Source organism: Crotalus tigris, unplaced genomic scaffold (assembly GCF_016545835.1).
Source record: "Crotalus tigris isolate CLP2741 ecotype Arizona unplaced genomic scaffold, ASM1654583v1 scf7180000017871.4482833, whole genome shotgun sequence".
NCBI classification, from domain to species: Eukaryota; Metazoa; Chordata; class Lepidosauria; order Squamata; family Viperidae; genus Crotalus; species Crotalus tigris.
This window is the reverse complement of record NW_024096690.1, coordinates 888,269-907,443: the sequence shown is the minus strand read 5'-3', so window position 1 is coordinate 907,443 and position 19,175 is coordinate 888,269. Positions and strand designations below refer to the sequence as shown.

The window sequence follows — 19,175 nt, the reverse complement described above, 5'->3', positions numbered from 1 at the left end:
TTGTTAGTCCTTTAAAATACATTTGTCAATGAAAAGGCTGACTAAAAGCTAAGAATTAACTAAATTGTTTAACTAGGCATTTTGTTTTAATTGTGTTGGCTATAATGACCTCTGCTTGTTTTTTTAATTTTCTGTTTTATATCAGACTTGACTGAAAACTGATTTCCATGTCTGCTATTCATCTTAGGGAAGTAGGGCAGAGAAAAATCTTGGTTATACTGCTTTCAGCAACAGCACATTCCTTTACTTCTCTTGGTTTTATACCATACTGCATGCAACTAACTTTTGTTAAACTGCTTTTCTAACACAACCAATAAGCAGAAAATTTGTCAAGGTGATGAGAAAAGAAAGCAAGCATAGAGAAAAAGAGGAGGCAGTTTTCTGCACAAGATTACTCAGTTTCACAAAAACAAAGACTTATTTATAATTGGGTAGCTGACTAAATAGGTAGAAAGGTGATACAGTCCTTATAAATTAATGTCATAGTAGTTTTCACAATAAAATAGCTTAACTGAATGAGTAACTTTGATAAATAAACTAATAAATTTAACTAGAAAATGCAAAAGATGTAAACATGGGAAGACATATAGGGAAATGAAACTGAAATTATTTATTGAAGAACATTTGAAATGTTACTTGCTATAAACTCCTAGGAGATAATTGTGGGTGATGCTTGAAAGTATTCGTCAAAAATTATTTAGAAGGCCATGGTTGGGATCCTAGATCTTAAAGGAGAGTTCAAGCAAGATTTTCAGATCTCAGGTACCGTTACATGGTAACCCAAATAAATTACCTCAATGATCAGAAAATCAGCAACATTTCATGAAATGTCACAAATTTTTGCTATGAGTCTCATAGGGTCTCAAGTAAGGATGCTAAAATCACATGAGTTCTCAACCAGGAAAGCAAAAAGATCTTATAACATTTCTTGGTTTATTTGTTAAGAATGGGAAAGATTCATAGACCATATTTTAGATTTTACAGATGTTCTGCCAATGGTGGATATTTTTCTTGCTGCCTGCTATATCAGAGAAAGAAATATGAAAAAAACATATAGGCAACATTTCAGAATCAGAATAGAGCTGGAAGGACCTTGGAGGTCTTCCAATTTAATCACTTGTTCAAGCAGGAGACCCTATACCAGTGGTTCTCAACCTTTTTAATGCCGCGACCCCCAACCGGTCGTAAGTCGAGGACTACTCAACCGGTCGTAAGTCGAGGACTACTCAACTGGTGCAGCACCGTTTGCAGAATGGGACTTTTGGTGGGCTCAGTAGGGCAGAGACAGCCTGGACAATTCCTATTGGCTTTTGAAAGCCAATAGAATTAGACTCTATTCAAGAGAGTCTATTCTATTGGCTTTCAAAAGCCAATAGAATAAAAGGGAGTAGCACAGCTAAGGAAAAAATGGTGGACTGCATTGTTTGGCGACCCCCGTGAAATGGTCGTTCGACCCCAAATGGGGTCCCGACCCACAGGTTGAGAACCACTGCCCTACACCATTTCAGACAAGTGGCTGTTCACTCTTTCCTTAAAATCCTCCAGTGATGAACCACCTATAGCATCTGAAGGGAAGTTGTTCCACTGGTTAATTGTCCTCACTGTTAGGAAGTTTTTCCTTAATTCCAGGTTGCTTCTCTCTTTGGTCAGTTTCCAACCATTGTTTCTTGTCTTGCTTTCTGGTGCTTAAGAAAATAAGTTGACCTCCTCATCTTTGAAGCAGGCCCTCTTATACTGGAATATTGCTATCATGTCACTCCTTCTTTTCTCTAGACTAACCAAACCCAACTCCTGTAGCTGTTCTTCGTATGTTTTATTCTCCAGGCCTTTAACCATCTTAGTTGCTCTTCTCTACACTTTTTTTTCCAAAGTCTCATTATTTTTTGTAATGTGGTGACCAAAACTTGATGCAAAGCAGTACTAAAACTTGATTTTGATTCTATGCCTTTGTTTATACAACCAAGGATTGTATTAGTTTTTTTGGTTGCTGCCATATACTGCTGGCTCATGTCCGTCTCACAGTTACTGTTTTTGAGTCAGGTGTCACCTAATCTTTGTGGGGTTTTGCCTAAGTGTAAAACCTTGCTTTTCTCTCCATTAAATTTCATTTTGTTGGATACAGCCCATTGTTCAAGTCTGTCAAGATCCATTTGGATCCTGAACTTGTCTTCTGTGGTGTTGGCTATTGCATTTAAATCATTTTGTCACAGGCATTTGTTATTTCTTTAAGATTCCTTGTTTAGACATTTGTATTATGTAAGTCCTGGCCAAACATTATTCATCTGGTACCTACTGGTAGATATTGCTTTATTCAGCTGCTTTTTTGTCACAAAATAAATCCTTTTTTCAAATTGGGGGAGGGAAAAACGTGTGAAGGCTAGAATTGATGTAGATTGGCAAGAGAGAAACAGAACATTGTTTCTAATTTCCAAATCATCACATTTCTAAATTAGATTTGGGGTAAGAATATCCTTTACAGTCAGCACACAAACCAAGCAGAATTGGGAAAGAATAATAATTCAGTCTGCCTCTTGTTTAACATTCAATATATTTTCATATTTGCTACCAAGGAACAAAGATACATTTGTCATAGCAGTTTGTCCATCAGCATTTGTTTTTTTCTGTTCATGTGACTGTACTGTAGGAATGATTAATGATTGTATTAATGATTGTATTAATCTAGCTTTACTTCCTTCTTTCACAGCCTGCTCCTTTTACACTTTCTGCTCAGAAAACAGACCATATATGTTTAGAATAAAATATGTTTTGAAAGAATATATATAAGTAGTGATCATTAATAATGGATATCTTTTTATATTTGTGATTGTTCATACCTGAAAATATATGTAATGCCTCCATGTGCAAGTGTGCATCTATATATACAGAATATGGAAACAAATGAAACTGATAAACCTTTAATATGCCAGTCAATATGCTGTTGGTTTACTTAATGCCAGGAAGGAATTCCATGCACTTGTCTAAGTCATTCAATTAGAATATAACATTTACACCAAGATGCACAAGCTTGCTTGGGAATAAGGCTTGCTTGAGGATGATGGCATTGTTTATTCAACACACATGGAAGGTGCCAGATGTGTATAAGTGTGTTTGTGTGAAACTATTTGTGTATACAAATATTACTATTTGTGTATACAAATATTACTAAATTATGGATTATTCTGCTCCTCTCCTCTCCTTTGCAAGATATCTGTCTATCAATCTTGAATTAGAAAGGATAGAGTAAAGAAGTGCAAGTGTATTGTTTTGCCAAATATTTGTTGTTGTTGTTAGTTGTGAAGTCATGTCCGACCCATCGCGATCCCATGGACAACGTTCTTCCAGGCCTTCCTGTCCTCTACCAACTTCTGAAGTCCATTTAAGCTCACGCCTACTGCTTCAGTGACTCAATCCAGCCACCTCATTCTCTGTCATCCCCTTCTACTTTTGCCCTCAATCTTTCCTAGCATTAGGTTCTTCTCCAGTGAGTCCTTCCCTCTCATTAGGTGGCCAAAGTACTTGAGTTTCAACTTCAGGATCTGGCCTTCTAAAGAGCAGTCAGGGTTGATCTCCTCTAGGACTGACCAGTTGATTGCCTTGCAGTCCAACGGACTCGCAGGAGTTTTCTCCAGCACCATAGTTCAAAAGTCTCAATTCTTTTGCGCTCAGCCTTTCTTATGGTCCAACTTTCATAGCCATACATTGCAAACCATGGCCTTGACTATATATACTTTTGTTGGCAGGGTGATGTCTCTGCTTTCTAGATTTGCCATAGCTTTCCTCCCCAATTTCTTGGCTTCAGTCCCATCTGTGGTGATCTTGGAGCCCAGGAAGATAAAATCTGTCACTACTTCCATTTCTTAAACAAATCTATTTGCCAGGAATTGAGAGGGCCGGCTGCCATGATCTTGGTTTTCTTAATCTTGAGTTTCAAGCCAACTTTTGCACTCTCCTTCTTCACCCGCATCAAGAAGCTCTTTAGTTCCTCTTCACTTTCTGCCATTAGAGTGGTATTATCTGCATATCTTAGGTTGTTGATATTTCTCCCAGCAATCTTAATTCCAATTTTTGATTCATCTAACCCTGACTTTCTCATGATGTGCTCTGCATATAAGTTAAATAGGCAGGATGACAGAATACAGCCTTGCCAGACTCCTTTCCCAATTTTGAACCAATCAGTGGTTCCGTGTCCAGTTCTCACTGTTGCTTCTTGACCCGCATATAGGTTTCCCAAGAGACAAATAAGATGGTCTGGTACTCCCATCTCTTTAAGAACTTGCCACAATTTGTTGTGATCCACACAATCAAAGGCTTTAGCATAGTCAATGAAGCAGAAGTAGATGTTTTTCTGGAACTCCCTAGCTTTCTCCATGATCCAGCGTATGTTGGCAATTTGATCTCTAGTTCCTCTGCCTCTTCGAAATCTTGCCTGTACTTTTGGAAGTTCTCGATCCACATACTGCTGGAGTCTAGCTTGTAGGATGTTAAGCATAACTTTACTTGCATATGAAATGAGTGCAATAGTGAGATAGTTTGAACATTCTTTGGCATTGCCTTTCTTTGGAATTGGAATGTAAACTGATCTTTTCCAATCTTGTGACCACTGTTGAATTTTCCAAATTTGCTGGCAAATTGAATGTAGCACTTTGACTGCATCATCTTTTAAGATTTTGAATAGCTCAGCTGGAATACTGTCACCTCCAGTAGCTTTGTTGTTGCTCAGCTTTCCTAAGGCCCACTTCACTTCACATTCTAGGATGTCTGGTTCGAGGTCAGTGACCACCCCATCATGGTTATCAGGGACACTAAGCTCATCTTGTATAGTTCTTCTGTGTAATTTTGCCACCTCTTCTTAATCTCTTCTGCCTCTGTTAGGTCACTGCCACTTTGGTTCTTTATCATGCCCATCTGTGCATGAAACGTTCCTTTCATATCTCCAATTTTCTTAAAGAGATATCTGGTTCTCCCTATTCTATTGTTTTCTTCTATTTCTTTGCACTGTTCATTTAAGAGGCATTCTTATCTCTTCTAGCGATTCTCTGAAATTCTGCATTCAGTTGGGTGTATCTTTCTCTTTCTCCTTTGCCTTTCGCTTCCCTTCTTTCCTCAGCTATTTGCAAAGCTTCCTCAGACAGCCATTTTGCTTTCTTGCATCTCTTTTTCTTTGGGATGGTTTTAGTTGCTACCTCTTGTACAATGTTGCGAACCTCCGTCCATAGTTCTTCAGGCACTCTGTCTATCAGATCTAATTCCTTAAATCTATTTGTCACCTCTACTGCATATTCATCAGGGATATGATTTAGTTCATACCTGAGTGGCCTAGTGTTTTTCCCTACTTTCTTCAATTTAAGCCTAAATTTTGCAACGAGAAGCTCATGACCTGAGCCACAGTCTTGTTTTTACTGACTTTATAGAGCTTCTCCATCTTTGGCTGCAGAGCACATGGTCAATCTGATTTCTGTGTTGATCGTCTAGTGATGTCCATGTGTAGAGCCATCTCTTGGGTTATTGGAAAAGAGTGTTTGTTATGACCATCGTATTCTCTTGACAAAATTCTATCAGCCTGAGCCCTGCTTCATTTTGTACTCCAAGTCCAAACTTGCCTGTTATTCCAGTTATCTTTTGGCTTCCTACTTTAGCATTCCAATCCCCCATGATGATAAGGACACCATTTTTTGGTGTTGATTCTATAAGGTGCTGTAGGGCTTCATAGAACCGGTAAATTTCATCCTCTTTAGCCCCATTGGTTGGGGCCTAGATTTGGACTACTGTGATATTGGTTTGCGTTGGATTCACACTGAGATCATTCTGTCATTTTGGGGATTGTATCCCAGTATTGCTTTTCTTATTCTTTTATTGACTATGAAGGCTACTCCATTTCTTCTGAGGGATTCTTGCCCGCAGTAGTATACCTGATGGTCCTCTGAATTAAATTCACCCATTCTTGTCCATTTTAGTTCGTTGATTCCTAAGATGTCGATGTTCAGTCTTGTCATTTCTTGTTTGACCACATCCAGTTTGCCAATTCAGTTTGCCAAATATAGTCCAGCTTAAGAAGCAAAGTGTGAACACTGGATTCAAAATAATCACTTGAGAATCTGGTGTGAACTAATTTGCAGTCTGCTGTATAATCTCTAAATAACTTTGCAAGAGCAGTCAATTATGTTGACACGTTGGAGGAATAGACTAGAGATATTACATAGCTCTCTGTTTTATGCTTTTCTTTAATGTTTAAGAAAATCTTGCTCCTTATGAATATACTGCTAGAAATAACTGTAATTACATCCTATGATTCAGCTATTAACTATCCTGGAGTGCATTATGCATGTACTTGAACCATTACCATGAATGTATACCTCCAACCTATGAGTATCATTTTATTAGTAGTTGTTTGTGGATTTTGGCAGAAGCAGTTACTAAAATATTCAAATCAACTAATTATATAATACTTTTAATCAGCTGTATTATCATAAGAAGTTGCCTTTCAAATGTATTGCTAGGCAAGCACACTTAAATGCATTAATCCAATTTCTAAGTAAAGACAGGCACAAACTCTGAATGCAGCCTGCTTTAGGTATGTATTTATATTCCTGTTGTTGTTATATTTTTATTCTTTTTTTCGTTCTGGAGTTCAACACAACATATGTGATTCTTCCTTTTTCATGACAATTAAGAGAAAAAAGGTATTGGTTCCAAATCACCAAGGAAATTTTATGACTGAATGAAAATTTAAATCTGAGTTTTTCTGCTCTAAGAAAAAACATTTAACCCATTACATTATAATATTGCATTTTAAGAAACTTTTTCTCCAGAGAGAGAATATGTATCTGGATTTCTTTCTCCACAGTAATTGTATACAAGCCTGCTTCATGTGGGAATAAGATTTTACAAACTTGGATTGCTTCTCTATAAACATGCTTAGTAATATCCCTTCATTATTAGGAAACATAAGTAAAACTGATGAAACTTTATGCATTTTTATTTGCATAAAAACTATTGCTATTAATTTTTTTTCAAGAATATTAAAAGTCTGACATACTTTAAAAGTGGGTTCTGAGTTCTGAAGATGGAAGTGAGGGAATTTTTCTTTCTCCAATATGCATGGCAGTGATTTTTTTCTCTTAGATTTTCAATGTAATAAGGAGTGATAGTTATATGCCATCTCCAAACTGCTTTTGAAGAACTGGGAGGTGAAACAGACGCAAAATGGAAGTGTCAAAAGAATCATAAAATTTGGCTTATTTAAGGCATCGGATACAATATTTGATTCACTATAAAGCAGGTATCAGGCTTTCCAGTTTCCTCTGATATGCCTTGAACTATTTTGGTAGGGATGCTAGGGAAAATGGTAAATGTCAAAGTCTCCATCAGCAGTTTATTTTTTTCTGTTCTTGTGACTGTACTGTAGGAATGATTAATGATTGTATTAATCTAGCTTTATTTCCTTCTTTCACAGCCTGCTCCTTTTGCACTTTCTGCTCAGAAAATAGACCATGTATGTTTAGAATAAAATATGTTTTGAAAGATTATATATAAATAGTGGTCATTAATAATGGATATCTTTTTATATTTGTGATTGTTCATACCTGAAAATATATGTAATGCTTCCATGTGCAAGTGTGCATCTATATATCCAGAATATAGAAACAAATGAACTAATAAACCTCTATAATTTTCCAATATAAAAATTAATTTTCCATATGTATACAATTAACAATTCATCTGTTGCTTGTAATGGCTTTTGATCTATTTACTTAAAGAAAGTCAGGGATTACTTAAAGGGATGTGGTGGAAATCATAAGCCATTATGGGAAAGTTTCTGGTTTAACGTAAATAACAATAAGACTAAAATATTACCGAAAAATATGTCTACGAAGGAAAAGGATATGTTAGCTAAATTAACAGGTTTTGAAATAGTGAAAAAGGTTAAATATCTGGGAGTATATATTACAGCTTCTAATGTTAAATTATACAAAAATAATTATGAGACATTATGGGTAAAAGTGCAAAAGGATTTAAATAATTGGAAAAAATTACAATTGTCTTTGTTGGGGAGAATCTCAGCGGTTAAAATGAATGTTCTTCCAAAGTTTCTTTTGATACCTATTTTGAAAAAAGATGCCAATTTGGATGAATGGCAGAAGGGTATTAATAAATTTATCTGGGCGGGCAAGAAACCAAGAGTTAAGTTCAAGATTATACAAGATGTACAGGAAAGAGGCGGACTTAAGGCACCTAATTTGAAATTATATTATGATGCGTTGGCTTTAACATTGATTAGTGATTGGCTTAATTTAACAAATATAAATATACTTTCTCTTGAGGAATGGGATTTACTATATGGATGGCATGCATATTTAATTTATGATAAAAAAGTAGATCAGGTTTTTAAATCCCATATTTTAAGAAGTGCTTTATTGCGTGTCTGGAAGAAGTATTATTATAGGTTAAATTATAAAATACCAATTTGGGGGATTCCTGGACACCCGATAGAGGGGGTATCCAGGGGTGTGAACTTGGATAGGATTTCTTATAAGGAATTACTTAGATTGGTAGGGAGTGATTGGCAATTAAAATCGTTAGTTGAGTTAAAGCAAGAAAATATGGTACAATCTTGGTTTCAGTATAATCAATTGTTGGTTAGGTGGAAGTTAGATCAAAAGGTTGGTATTACTTTAATGGATGAGAATTTGGTAAAACAGATTAAAGATCAAAATATAAAGAGAATTTATAATGTTTTAATAGAAATGGATTTGGAAATGGAATTAGTTAAAGATTGTATGGTAAAGTGGGCTCAAAATATTCAAGAACCGATTCTATTGGATACATGGGAGGTAATTTGGGTTAGAAATGTAAAATTTACCCAGGCACAAAATTTAAGATAAAATTTTTATAAAATGTTTTTATAGATGGCATCTGGATCCTAAAAAGTTGTCTTGTATGTATCCTAATTTACAGCCCAAATGTTGGAGATGTGGTAATTTGGAAGCCACTTATTTTCATATATGGTGGACTTGTAGAAATATAAAAGCCTTTTGGATTAAGATCTGGTGGAACCTTCAACAGATTTTTAAGAGAAAGATAAAGTTTACCCCACAATTATTTTTATTGGATGTTATTACAGATTGTGATTTTAAAGAAATTAATTTGATGTTGAATTTGATAACAGCTGCAAAGTTATTAGTAGGGCAATATTGGAAGAAGGATTACTTGCCTACTATAGAAGAATGGACGATTAAAGTGTCAAATTTAGCAGAAATGGCTAAGATTTCTGCTTATTTGAAGGATCATTCACAAGAAAGATACATTTCAGTCTGGAGAAGATAGATAAATTATATTCAGAATAAAAAACTAAATGAAACTAAAAAGTTTCATTTAGCTTACGAGTGAATTTTAGAATATTATTATGAAATATGTGAACAGGAGACATCAAGAAAATACCAAATCTATAGCCTAGATTAAGAACCTAAAAAATCCTGGAAAAATACAATTGCAAGATGTGTCTATACTGTTGTCAAAAAAACCCTATATTAATAGGTTATAAGTATAGTGAACAAGAAATTATTAGAATTATTATTTTTAGTATTAGCATTGTTTAACTATTTGGGGACTGTATTGTTTAATAATTAGGATATTAATTTGTTTATGTTCTCATTATTATTATGTTCACTTTTAATTTGCTTATATTTATGTTAAAGGGGAGCTAAAGTGCATTATGGATTTGGTTATTTATATAGATGGTAATGTTAGTTAGATTATGATTATCATATTTGTAACCCTGTATTCTGCTCTGGGAAGTGGGGGAGGGAGAGGGGGGTTTTGGGTGGGTTAATATTGTAATTTTTATAAAACTTTTTAATAAAAAAAAGTCATGCAAAAGAAAATCTCTTATCGTACTTACTGTCTTTGATATTTATTTGTTAGATTTTTATCCTCCCTTTATTACTCTGTTGGAAAATAATATTTTTACAATCAGTGTAAGAAAAGCAAGCAGACTGATAACAAAGTATGAGTCTTACTATAAAAAGGGAGGTAGAGAACCAAGCTATTCTAGGTGTCAAAGCCAAATAAAGACATTATGACATAAAACTTCTTTTGAAACTCACTTGTGTAAATTAGGCAAAATGTAGGAAATTAATGTATATTAACTATATTAATAATAATGACTATTTTATTGTTAAAATCATATTTTCAGATTAATAACACCACCTGTTATTACCATATTTACTGTATTTTTCTGTCTATAAGACGCACCCTTGTATAAGACGCTCTGGCATGCGAGTTTCTCTGTGCTGATCAGCTGTTCAGTGCTCTGCTAAACAGCTGAGCTGGCAGATCTGGAAATTCGGACGGCCGACGATCTGGCCCCCTCTCCCCTCCTGTTCATGGCAAGTCCACAGGGGCTTGACACCTCTACCAGGCGGCATGGCAACCCACACAAGCATGCCCTGTGCTGCAGAAGTTACCATTATTTTTCCATGTATAAGACGCTGCACTTGTATAAGACGCACCTGATTTTTGAACAGGGTATTTGCAGGAAAAAATAGCGTCTTATACATGGAAAAATACGGTAGCAGGGGAAAAATCATTGAATATGTTTAGTGCCATCCATGAATGTGTAAAAATAGAATATATTTGAAATCTATTCTGAATATATTTGAAATGTATTTATTAGTCCATTAAATATCTACATATCATTCCCTCTTGAAAATATATTCAATTTTCCTTAAAACTTTTAGTTTCTATTGTTTTAATTAAATGTTTATGTCAACTTTAGAATGAGCATGGCTGTAGCTATTTTTTCTTTCTCATTTCTAGTTGACACATAGCACAGAGGAAGAGGGGTTGCTAGGTGTTGCACTAGACAAAAGACTTTGTCTTTTGGACTTTCTCTCATGGGAACCAAGGTCAACGGCTGCTCCCGAGACTGTGGACTGAGCATTTCATGAAAAATCCGCTAACAAGCTGAATGGAGAAACGTAGCTGCTTGCATAGCCTTAGGGGTGGGATTTTTTAACTTTGTATTGGGGAATTGTTATGCATCTGTTCAGACTTCTTTTCACTTTTTAAATGCCGATATTTTGTATCAATAAACGTATTCTTTGAGGAATTGCAAACCTCAGAGTTCTGCTTTATTTATCTCTGTCTGTTGGAACCTTGACAGTTTAATTAAATATATTGTCTCCTAGGATTAGAAGATTGATCTAAACTAGATGACTGTAGATAGATATCAATAGCAAATTATTTTAGAGAAGAAATAATATTGTTGTTAGTATCTTTAGGAGAAATAAATGAGGAAGCATGCAGAAGTTCATCTTACATGGACTGATGATATTGTGACACAAGTACAAAATGGAAGAATTTATGATATGATGTAGAGTGTGGTTAGGAATAGGATGCCTAGGCGAAGAGATTCTCACAAAGGGCAGATTAGGTAAAAGTTATGAAGAATTTGAATGATTTTAATGGCTGTGTTTTAGCTTGTGCAGTGGAATATAAGCCTTGATAGCAAATATCGGTCATGGAGACACTTAGCTAGCCTATTGAACACCTATTAGGTAATCCAAAATAATTGTGCCCAAATGCAGGGAAAGCATCCAAACTACACACAATTGTTTTAGTAGAGTAATAGATATGATTCTTTACTTTATGCAGAACACAATGAAAAAGGCATAAAACTTAATTTCTCTCAGCAGGTGGCAGCATCTGCTGAATGTCTCTGGATTTGGAAGATAAACTTGGATTTGTCTCTATATATGTGAACAGGAGACATCAAGAAAATACCAAATCTATAACCTAGATTAAGAACCTAAAAAATCCTGGAAAAATACAATTGCAAGATGTGTCTATACTGCTGTCAAAAAAACCCTATATTAATAGGTTATAAGAATAGTGAACAAGAAATTATTAGAATTTAAGTTCAACTTGGAGAAAAAGTGATGTTTCTCTCCTCTAATTTGTACAAGATTTTCCTCCATCTCTTTTGTAATTGGAGAATAGAGCAGAATGGATAATCCAAGTAAACAAGAAATTGGCTGGTAAGGGAAGATTCTTTGGGAAGTAAAATGCTGATCCTTATAATCTGGGAGTTCACAAACCAGCTCTTCAAATTTGTACTCAACAACATAATCCATGTTGTCCTGATGATGATTACAGGTTTCCCATCCCGGTTTTACAATGTTCTGCGTTTCTATATAGTTCCACATCTGGATCTGTCTTTAATATGGAATATTGGCTTTAAAATATTTGCTTTCTAATAGCTTTACCTTAAATATGTTTTTTTTCAAATCAGAATTAATGTTATTTATTGACTGATTACAATTATAAAATAAAATTGTATGCCATCTTTTAAAGAAAAACCTTCCAAAGTCATATAACTTTTATGCAGTACTATAAAATATATTAATAAAAGCACAATGTAAAAGCATTAAAGCATTTTGTAATAGCATTTGATATAGTAGTAGTATTTGTTTAAGAACTTTAAAATATTTTCAGAGTTCTTTCAAAAGCAAGTAATTTACATGCTAAGAAGAAGATTCTATAAGCACAGGTATGCAGAATGTCTATTAAATAATATGATCCTAGAATCTGGTGTTAATTCTAAAATTCAAGCCTTGGCTATATGAAAGAAGAAATATGCTCTTTGTTTGTTTGTTTATTTATTTGCAATTTTGTGAAGCCAAGTCATCCAGAGTCATCTGAAGTGAAATGGCTAAAAATTTAATAATCAAAATCAGTAATCAAATCACATCTAAGAACATATGCTAACTGTCTGTCCATAAAACCTATACCTCCCATCACCCTAGCTGGAAATCATGGTCACTATATGCTACATGTGCTTACATGTGGTTGGTGGGTTTTCTTTTTTTAATGATGCATTAAAATCATAGCAACATGTCCCTCTTTTCAATAGAAAAACAGAATTATTTGTTTGTTGTTTAATGCTGATGTAATATACTTTGTCTGATGGAACAGAAATGCCTTACTCACTGGTAAGTATATCAGCTTACCTGCACTTTTTATACGGCAAATATTCCTCGTTTTTGATGCATCCTCATATGTATTTTTTTTCCTATCAGAGGTGAGACCAAAAAAATGCCTCTCCTTCTGAACAGAAAGTTTGGTGTAGGAGGAGATTATTGCCCAGGTATTCATATTATTTAAAGAGATTACCAATGTTTTGAACTGTGCTGAAGCTTTGAATTATGTTGAAACAAATGAGGAGCTGGGATGTTTCTGCCTCTGCATTCAGAAGGAATTACAATGCCCAAAAACCCAATTTCCATATTCATTGAGCATAACCAGATTTGCTGACCCTAGAAATGGCACAACTGGGGCACTAACCCATCCCAAAGTTGATGACATATTAATTATATGCTTGTTTTAAAATTGTTTTGATTGTACTTTTGTTGCTTTCCACTTTGAAATTCTTTGGTAGAAAGACAGGGGATAAATAAATTAGAACTGCCAACTAGTAGATCATAATAGAGAATATTTTAATATGATTTTATTTTGCTGATAATGAAATTGTTCCCTATGATTAATCAGGAGCAAATAAGCATAACTGCAATAAATCACTCAATTAAGTAAGAACATCCCTGAATGCTCAGCTCAATGATTATTCACTGCATTTTTAATTTCTTTCTTTCTCAGTGGTGTGAAGAATAGCAACTAGCAGCCTTACAAAAAACAACTGTATACAAGAGTGTGAGGGAGACTGGCCCGGGATTACCTAGTGAATACTTTGCTGCTGTGGTCTAGGTCCTCTCTCAATATTTTTCAACCCCCTTAATTGGCCCTCAATTACTTTTGTATTTTTGTATATTATATGTGGAAAGTGTGGTGATATAGTGGGTTGGACTTGGAACTGGAAGCCCACTGGGTGATTTTGGACCAATCAGTTTCTCAGCCTGAAATGTTTTAGTGGTTCTTGTTGGGACAGATCAGTGCTCTTAAACTTTTTTTTCTCAGAACCCCTTCCCAATTTCAAAAATGACAGAGAGGAACTTTGAAAAAACACTGGGATAATATTAAAGAAGAACCCACCCAACATTGTGCTCTCACTGAAAATGCAAGATATATATTTTAAAAACACTTTCCTAATCAGATTAAAGTAATAACCAATTAGTTTGCTTTCAGTTTTTTTGTACTTTGTACTCCAGTTGAGTACAACTGTGAATTTTACACACACAGAGTCAGAGACAGACAGACAGACAGACAGAAAGAAAGAAAGAAAGAAAGAAAGAAAGAAAGAAAGAAAGAAAGAAAGAAAGAAAGAAAGGAAAGATTTTATACAGAAAGAAAATGTGGTAAAATTGCCTGATTCTTAATATGGCAGAGTTGGGACAAGTAATTTAAAGGAATGCATGAATTGTTGCCCAATAAGAATATAGCTCTGTTCAGGCCTTTTGCTTTAAGGTTTAATGAACACATGCCAACAGGAGAGCAAGAAGTAGCTTGCTAGCTCCACTAATCTGTTATCATCCTTGGTAAAGCTGGATGTTTGCAGTGAGATGCCTTTTTCTATCCAAGTAGCTGTTGCCCAGATTGAGAACCATGGAGGAAGAGTTTCAGTTGCAAAGGAAATTTATCCAGACTTTCTGCTGTGGGAGTTCACCTTCGTCAAAAGGCACTGAAGTTAGCAACAACATGTATCGCAAAGAGAAGAAATCAGAATATTTGTTCTTGTCCTAGAGCTGAAGGCCTGAAAGAAGTAGATTTCTTTTTAAAATATATTGAAATGTTTTGAATGAATTCTATCCAAAAGCTTTTAATCACTTTCCGGGTTTTGCATCAATTGCTGTTTTTAATTCATCACTTTATATATTTCTTTTTTTATCCTTTACTTTTCTTAGGATGCATATGCTTCAGATTGTGCATCACTGAATGTGGAAAAAGATGTCTGTTTGTTTACTGTTTGATAGCTGTATCCTTCCTGGCTGGCTAGAAGTGTGGCACATTGCCTGTAAGGTTGCCAGTTTTTTCTGACTGACAGTTTTTCTATGCCTTCAATAATGGATAGACAGGAATAACTTAATCCAGTAGAATTCTCGTATCAAGCACTGCTGCATTGGGAAATAGCTTTCAGAAAGACAATATGACTGTATTAGTCAAAATACACTGTAATGCAAACAACAAAAAAGCTTGGGGCAGTTCCTCAAGCGTATTACATCATAAATTGTTTGATGGAGCAGATTCTTAATTACACCAAACCAAATCTTGGAGCTCTCTAAGAAGGGGGATGGGAGAAGAGACTGTTTGTTCTGACTATTAGCAAAACTGGGACACTGCATTTGTCACGTGCCCATTAAAATAAAAAATAAAAACAAAACACAGTATGGAAGCACTCTCCATTCACCAAAAGGAAGATCGGCAAATATATCAACAGCGTTTTAAAAAGGTAGATGTGCCATCCCTACTAACTTTAAATATTTAGGTTGCAAATTCTGCCCAAGTCATTAACTTTTTTTAAAAAAAAATAAAGATGTAAACGACTGAGGAACTAGGTTGGCTGCCCAATATCCTACACATCGTAAGACCTCTGCGTCGGTATTTCAGCATTCATTCGAGGGGTGTGCAAAAACAGACGCGGAAAGATGCGTAACACAAGTCGGCGGAATTGCAAAGAGCTCTCGCGCTGTTCTCTGCCCAAGAACCGGGCGTCCTGCTCCTTTCTGTCACTCACTGGCTCATTCCCGGCCTCCCGCACTTCCCTCCCTCCTACTCAGCCGGGTTACTTCAGGACACAGGCCGCTCGTCGCCGTGGGAAGCCCTGGAGTGTCTCCTTGGCGTCTCTCTTGGCCTCTAAGCCCGCACTCGGCAGGTGAGTCCTGCTCCTTGGCCAATTTCTGTTTTAGGAGCCGCCGGTACCTTCCCTTCCCGTCTTTCTTTCTTCCTGTACAGAGGGGGAGGCTTACTCTGACTTTGGAGAACAAACAAGCACAACTCGAGCGGAAAAGGAAAAGATAGTTGGCCACAGTGGATGTGGGAGGGGGAAGCAAAAGGAGGAAGCTTCACAAAACGGAAACGGAGAAGGCCAGAGATGGATAGCATTGGCGTTTAAATTAAACATATGCTGCAGGAGTTTCTTGACCGATCTGAAGAATTTGCGGGAAGACGCAGGACCACTTCTTGAGGGAAGCGGGGAGGGCGACTTCCCCGCTCCATCTTTTGCACGTGGGTCCCTAAGAGCCTTCCGTTGCGGCAGACATAAAAAGGCGGTGTGGGAGTGTGTTTGTTGTTCATTTAAAAAAAAAAATCAGACTGTTGAAAGCATAAAATAAAACAATTTGGTATATATAAACAGTGAGACAGTTTACTCCTCGTGACTTCACAGTCGTGTCCTTTACTGGTAACAATATAGAAATCGTTTTTTTCAACTTGCCAATTTACTTATTTATATATTTATTTGGAGAATTTATACTCTCAGTGACTCTGGGCGGCTTACAAAAAATAAAAACCTAGTATTACGAACAGTAAAAACAATAATCTCCCGCAGCCCTGGCGACAACAATCAATCAAACAACCACTTGATGAGTTCCATCCTATCCTGTCGCGCTAGGGTTCTTAATGGTCTGCTGCCTAAATACAAGCCAGTACTGGAGCTGACTGATCCAGTGCAGTCAGCTTGGTGGACTGAGTGTGAAATGCACTCATTCTCAGCTTATTTCCTTAGAAATTGCACTGTTGTTTTGTGGATCTTATTTCCCTCATGGAAATATTTTTAGGCAGTATTAATATTTTACCTTTTTCATCAAATAAAATGGTCTTGCCCCTTTACAGAAGTATTTCAGTCAGGCTTTACACATCCTACTGATGGTTTATTGGATAAAACCTGTTAGATCCTTTTCACATGATATGTTAAGCCATGAATGTCTGAAGATTGTCAGCATAAATTTGCTTATTATCTGCAAACTTGTTAAGCTGATAAATAGGAATCTACTGTAATTCTTGTAAGGTGGCCCATAATATAATGTGCAGAAGATTTTTTTTACCCTGGCATATCTATTCATCAAAAGTCAAATCAACCTTTATTGTCAAAGTGTAACATGTGTACAATGAGATTGGCTGAACCTCCCTTTGTGCACCCCCCTACACAACACAGTGTCACAGTGACAACAAACCCACCATCTTATTACACCATGTGAACTTATTGCACAATGCGCTGACCCCGCAAGTTTATCATACATGGAGTTATTTCCCATTCAGGAGTCTAACAGGCCATGGGTAGAAACTGTTCTTCAGCTTGTTGGTGCGGCTGGCTATGTTTCTATATCTCCTACCCGATGGTAGGAGAGTAAAGAAATGCCGACCAGGGTGTGAGTCGTCCCTGAGGGTTTTCCTCACTCTTCTAAGGCAATGAGCTCTAGCGATGTCATCTAGTGGTATCAGGGGACAGCCCATGATGTTTTGTGCTGTGCTCACCACCCTCTGTAGTGTCTATCCACGGCTGTCAAGCCAGCATACCACACCATAATACAGTGTGAGAGGACACTTTCTTTTTTTTTTTATTGAGAATTTTTAAAAGTTTTTACAAATAACAAAAAAGAACAATAACAAACAAACAAAAAACAAAACAACCCTCACCCAACCCCTCCCAAACCACCCCCTCCATCCCCCCCCCCGAGCTTCCCAGAGCTGAATATAGGCTTAATTAAAATTTTAAGAAACCTAAACAAATTTTAACAACTTATAAAATAGTTAATAATAAAATATATATGACATAAACATTAAAAAGAAAAAATACTTAAAAAGGAAAAAAAAGAAGAAAGAAAGAAAGAAGAAAAGAAATAGGAAAAAGAAAAAAAAGGAAAAAAGAGAAAACAATCTATAAAATATCAAAAATTATATACAAGTTATAAAAAAGCTAAATGATATTTTTTTATATCCAATTTATGTTGTATAAAATTTATCCATTTTTCCCATACAGCAAAAAATTTCTCTTGCGATTGCTCCTTTAAAAAAGCCGAAATCTTTGTCATTTCCGCCAGATAGGAAACTTTGAAAAACCACTCTTGCAAGGTAGGCAAAGATTCCTTCTTCCAATATTGCCCTACTAACAGCCTTGCGGCTGTAATCAAATTTAACATCAATATAACCTCCTTAGCATCACAATCAGTAACAATACCTAACAAAAATAATTGCGGAGTAAATTTTACCCTCCTTCTAAAAATTCTTTGAATATTCCACCATATCTTAATCCAAAAAGCTTTTATATTTTTGCACGACCACCAAATATGATAATAGGTGGCGTCCAAACAGCCACATCTCCAACATTTAGGCTGTAAATCAGGGTACATAAGAGACATTTTTGTGGATCAAGGTGCCATCTATAAAACATTTTATAAAAATTCTCCCTTAAGTTCTGGGCTTGTGTAAATTTAACATTCCTCACCCAGATAATTTCCCAGATATCCAGTGGGATTGGTTCACCAAAATTTTGTGCCCATTTAATCATACAATCTTCGATTAATTCAGATTCTGAATCCAATTCCACTAGAACCCCATAAATCCTCTTAATGTGAGTTTGTCTTTGATCCTTGTTTAAAAAGATTTTCATCTTCGCTAAGCCAGCCCATATTACAATCCATCTTCCATCTGTCCACTATTTGTCTATACTGAAACCATGAATAGGTAATATTTTTATGTACTAAATCTTCCAAAGATTTTAACTGCCAATTTTGACCATCCCATCTAAGTAATTGTGTATAAGAAACCCTATCCATTTTAACTCCTCTCCTTATCCCCTCTGTCGCATGCCAAGGTATAGCCCATAAAGGTATTTTAAAATCACTCTTATAATACTTCCTCCAAACCCGAAGTAAAGAGATCCTTATAATATGTGATTTAAAAACTCGATCCACTTTTTTATTAAAAATTAAGTAGGCATGCCATCCATAAAAGTAAGTCCCAGCCCTCCAGATGGAGTATTTCTACATTTGTTAAATTTACCCAATCACTAATCAATGTTAAGACCACAGCATCATAATATAATTTCAAATTCGGTACCTTGAGTCCACCCCTCTCAAGAAAATCTTGCATAATTTTAAGCTTTACCCTTGGTTTTTTCCCTGCCCAAATAAATTTATTAATGCCTTTCTGCCATTCATTTAAGTTAAGCTCATTCTTTAAAATAGGTAGCATTTGAAACAAAAAAAGAAATTTTGGTAGGACATTCA

General features: G+C 35.7%; 1 protein-coding gene across 2 annotated transcripts in view; it reads left to right on the top strand.

The window, feature by feature from the left end:
• Window positions 1–15,505: 15,505 nt before the first annotated feature.
• THRB (thyroid hormone receptor beta) overlaps window positions 15,506–19,175 on the top strand; it is a 288,188-nt gene continuing 284,518 nt past the window's right edge. The window contains exon 1 of one of the 2 annotated variants that reach the window (XM_039343673.1): window positions 15,506–15,820. The gene's annotated coding sequence lies outside the window, so the exon portion shown is untranslated. The remainder of the gene's footprint in view (window positions 15,821–19,175) is intronic. The other variant, XM_039343665.1, reaches the window with a different exon arrangement.